At 39.1% G+C, this 5,297-nt stretch overlaps 1 long non-coding RNA gene across 1 annotated transcript; it reads left to right on the forward strand.

Moving 5' to 3' along the window:
• The first annotated feature begins 76 nt into the window (after positions 1-76).
• LOC101857947 lies at positions 77-5,192 on the forward strand. The gene is made up of 3 exons (XR_220397.3): positions 77-124; positions 860-933; positions 3,756-5,192. It is a non-coding gene; the product is annotated as an uncharacterized LOC101857947 (long non-coding RNA).
• The last annotated feature ends 105 nt before the right edge of the window (positions 5,193-5,297 follow it).

Genomic DNA, 5,297 nt, shown 5'->3' on the forward strand with positions numbered 1-5,297 from the left:
AGAGAGAGAGAGAGAGAGAGAGAGAGAGAGAGAGAGAGAGAGAGAGAGAGACGAATTAGATGGCTTCTCCTTTTCGTTTCAGATCCTTACACGAGCATGAAACCTGATAACGAATATTCCCCTGGTGAGTGCAATAAGTTCGAGTAGATATGTGCAGAAATGTATTGCTAGAATTAATATGGGACCTACACCCCCGAACAGACATCTTTAGCGTAGTTGTGACTGTCAATCAGTCTATCTATCTATCTATCTATCTATCTATCTATCTATCTATCTATCTATCTATCTATCTATCTATCTATCTATCTATCTATCTATCTATCTAGGTATCCATCTATCTATATATCTATCTATAACCTTATTGGTGGACGAAGAGTGTTTCTCGTAAATTTACTACATGTTCTATATCTGTGAATATTCATGACATTTTCTGTTTATATCAATATCAGCTACATGTACTAGCAATTCATAAAGGTGCACAGATCTTTTACGTTCATAGAATCAACCATTCATTTTTCTACGTTTTTCGTCAATATTTAAAATTTAGGTATCTTTTGTTAAGTCGTAATTATAATTTCTGTTGACCTTGTTTTCTTGTTTAATGTTTTATTTTTGTGTGGTTTAGATTGAATTTATTTATCGCCACGCTTACTAAGGATATGCACCGTCCCCCTCCACGCACCCCCAAGAAAATACTAACTTTTTCACTGTAAAATAACTGAGATTTGTAGGGACAGCTGGTTTGTTTGAGTAAAACGAAGCACACCAACACAATAACGGCCATTTAGTGCCGGGGAATGAACAATACGGGCTGACAGAAACCACAATGATCACATGACCTGAGCTTTTGTCTTTTCAGCTGATGAAGTGGATGCTTCGTATCTGTCAACCCACGAGGGTTCTACAGGACCGGAGGGTTATGTGAATATGGAGGTCAGTACAGGGTATGGGATGACAGGGGGGACATGATATTGTTAGTGGGGAGGAGGAGAAGGAGGAGGAGGAGGAGACGGAAAATGAACGTGAGGAAGAGGAGGAAGAGGGGGAGGAGGAGTTGAATGTGGAGGAGAATGGGGAAGTAGGAGGAGGAGACGGAGGAGGAGGAGAATGAGGAGGAGGAGAAGTACGACGAACAGAAGGACGAGTAGGAAGAAGAGGAGGAGTAAAATAGGAGATGAAAAGGAGGTATTACACTTACAGTGGAATTGGACTATAAAATAGTGCAAAACTTACGAACAAGAAGTGAACAATTCAATTGGGCTACTTTTGGGAAGAGAAGGAGAAGGAGGAGGAAAATAGGAGGTCACGCACAGTTGAGGCGAACGATTTTGGAGCTTCCGTCCATCTGACTGTGTAATAAGAAAATGGGCAGGACTTGTCGGTCAGTATTTCTTTCCGCCCGTCTGTCCTTCCTGAAAAGTAATCTTTTAATTCTTTAAAAATGATTCTTTTGTTGGTTGTATTCTTATACCCTGTCGGCCTCATTGAAATGCTCCCTTACAAACTTTTCGGAAAGAGAGACATCTTATCGTGAAAATAATATCAAAATCAGCACATCAAAACGAACAAAAAATGATCGGCGGGAGACTTATTTTTCTTGCTTTAGTTTATGAAAGACAAAAATGTATCTTTTTTTGCAAGCAGCCTACGCCGTAGTTTTTTTCCAGGGGGGGGGGGGCTGTTGTTTTGTTCCATTTCGCCTTAACGTCTTGTTTTAACAACACATGGTAGTGTGGTACTGTGCTTGTTCCGTCCTTGTAGGTATATTCTTATTCTGATCATTTGATTTGATTGAAATGCAGTCCACTTTATGACATCATGGCCCAATGAATCTATCAGACAGTTCGTCGAAATCCCACTTTCTGTGTGACGAAGCGTCTGTGGTAAATCAAGTCAAAAGACGAATGCAATAGATATTAATTTAAAGAGAGAAAGCAGTTATCGAAAAATTGAAAGATTTTTTAATTAAAGTTATAAACTATTTGATACTCCAGAAAACTGGGTCATCGTATTCTTAAAAAGTCAGTGCTTGTAGTGGTTGGGATCTCGTTCAGTGAGATTGTAGACTTGTTGTGGTTGGGATCTCGTTCAGTGTGATTGTAGACTTGCTGTGGTTGAGATCTCGTTCAGTGTGATAAACTGACTGAGACAGGTAGTGGGAGAAACAGATAGATGGATAGATAGATAGACAGAGAGAGAGAGAGAGAGAGAGAGAGAGAGAGAGAGAGAGAGAGAAAGAGACATTCTTTAGGGCAATATTGCAGAATTGTTAAAAGTTATCAATAATGAAAAGGGGACATAACACAGAATAAGCTATGTAGTAGAGGCAAACAGAAGATTTTGTGGTTTAACTCCCCTGTGTAAACACCGTCGGGTGATTTTTACTTGCAGGAGCTGCGAGCTACGGTACAAATTTATCTCCACAAGAATTCGCCCGCTAAGTTAGTGTAGAACCTTAAAACTCCCCTAACAACCTAAGCCCATAAAAAACCCTTTGGGATTCGAAACGGGGCCATCCGCACCAAATTCCAGAGTGATTTTAACTGAATAATCGGTGCGCCCTACAGATGCGGCGAAAACAGAGGAAGAGGCAGATCAAGGCAATATATATATATATATATATATATATATCTATCTATCTATCTATCTATCTATCTATCTATCTATCTATCTATATATATATATATATATATATATATATATCTGGATTTTTCCACAGTATTCTCTTAGGGACCCTTGCTTTTCTTCCTCTTCAGTGAACTTGCAGGTAGTTTACTGGCTAGTTAGTACAAGTCGCAGTCACACCTAAATTTATTTTATGATTTGCTGACTTTTAAATCACCTTCTAAACTAAATATTTTTAAAACATGAAATGTGGTCCTTAATCGGACACTAAACGATGGCTGGCCTCTCTGCTCACAATACAATATGGTTCAAGGAACAGGTAGCTCTTTGGTTCTTTCTTTTTCTTTTTCTTTTTCTTTTTTTTCCTTGCCTCTTCTTCTTCAACATTTGGAGTTTGGAGCCAAAAAAAGAGCTAGAGAGCCAAATGAAATTGTCCCGGCCAGACGCTATCCAAAAGAGCCAAATTTCTTGGATTTGGCTGCAAATTGAGAACCCTGTCTGTGACTACATCTAAATGTATCTCTATTCTGACATCGACACGATCCTGTGGAGCTTTAGCCCCGGTAACCTCAGCCCTGATCCCTCCTAGGTCATTTCCGGTAAAACAAGGCAGGGGGTGAGAATAGCGAGACATAGGTTACTCTCACCCGGACCACTTCCTAGGGTTGCTGTTAGGGTTCATTTGATCTGCTTCTCGTTTATCAGGTTTAGGTTAAGGTTAGGGTTAAGATTAAGGTTAGGGTTAGCGGTAGGGTTAGGTTTAGTGTTGAAGTTACGGTGGTCAGAGTTAGGGTTTTGGAGTTATGCAAATTTTCATTATCAAACCTTCGGTTTGCAAGTCTTTGGATTCATAACATAATTTGGCTCTTTTAGTATATATATATATATATATATATATATATATATATATATATATATATATATATATATATATATATAAAAATATATATATAAATATATTTATGATATTAGGTATCAATTTTTCCGATATATCCCTTTTTCTGCTCCTCCGTGGTTGTCAGAGATCCAAGAATCAACATCAAAATGTTAGCTCCTCCATGGTGGAGATCAAAGACGATAACGAGGACCCTTTGCCCCCCCCCCCCCACCTTCTCTCTCTCTCCCTCTAGAAAATCAAGAATCAAAGTGGCAGCCCGTATGAGAATGATTAACTAGACCCAAGTGTCTTACTGTCTGTCTACTCGAGTGTGGCTCCAGCACTGAAAGACTCAAGACCATGGAGTGACTACTCTACTAAACATTTTACTAAGCAGTCTGGCGATATTTTTCTCTATACCCTCTTCACTTTTTTCTGACCCCGGTTGAGACAAGACATGAACAAATCGCTCTGTTTAACCTTTTCAGCTTTTCAGGTCTTTGCATGCGGGTCTTGAAGTTGGATGACCAACATAATCATCTAAAAGCCCTTTTGTGAAGGCCACCTCTAACTTAAGGATCCGACACATTTTTTAAAATGTTAGCCATCAGTGGGTTAAAAAATAATAGGGGGTTTACAATATTCACCTAGAACATTAATAAGTTGGCTAAAACAGCACCTGGACATGGATGGCTGGTGCCTCTATCAATAAATCATTGATGGTCAAGGTAATAAGTTGGCCTGTTCTCCTCAACACTAAAGTTTAACCTACGCCTAAGAAACACGGAACAACAGATGGGTGAGTACCTTTCGAGACTCACGTAGAGACTTCTATATTATAGTAATGGGGTGAAATCTACAAGCTTACATTGAAATGTGGAGGCAGGGTGGTGTCGCTGTCTCAATATTAGCAATTTGTAGGCTGGGTTACTGCTAATAGTTTATTTTAGTGATCCTGCATACGCATCCGAATAGCGGTTTTTAATATAGTGCCCAAATACATACATTATACATTTTCATTACTGGATCAAGATTAAAACAAAATATCTTTGTTTGGTCGCTGGTCTGCAGAAGTGCCGTGCAAAGTTTTGTGGGCATAGTTTAATTAATCAATGAGGTATAGCTTGTTCGGATTCCTCTGTTCGTTTTAAAAACGTTTAGCTCATTTATTAATTCACCTATTTGCACAAATCAATCACCAATCTGAGAAGAAATGAAAGATCAGTCCGTCAGTTTGATTAAAGATAAGATGATTTTGCTGAGATTTGATAGATGTTTGCAATGAGTGTAAACTACTGGGGGATGTCGTGAGCCCGCTGAACTGGCGTGGCGTACACAAAGAGTTGAAAGTATGGCCGCGTCTTGCTTCATGATAAGTTTTGTAGAACGGCAAAACTGACATCGCAAAATCCCTTCTATTGCTGTTCCCTATAATAACTTTGCTTTTGTCGACTACAGCATGCAGCTTTAATTCATCGAGGTATATTATTTGTTATTTCCAAGAGTGAATATTTGCACAACTTGTAATCTGTTTGCACAACTTGTAATGTGTTTGCACAGATTATCGGAATACGTTTTCTTTCCACTGTGATTTTTCAGTGCTCAATAATATTCTTTTACGATTACTTGTATACTCTTCGATCATGTGTGTGTGTGTGTGTGTGTGTGTGTGTGCGCGCGCGCGCGTGTGTGTGTGTGTGTGTGTGTGTGTGTGTGTATACTTTCGTACACGTGTTTTTAGATATGATAGCAATGTTGGGGGGAAATAAGGGGGGGAGAGAGAGGTTTGGTATGG

This window comes from Aplysia californica, unplaced genomic scaffold (assembly GCF_000002075.1).
Source record: "Aplysia californica isolate F4 #8 unplaced genomic scaffold, AplCal3.0 scaffold00143, whole genome shotgun sequence".
Lineage (NCBI taxonomy): Eukaryota > Metazoa > Mollusca > Gastropoda > Aplysiida > Aplysiidae > Aplysia > Aplysia californica.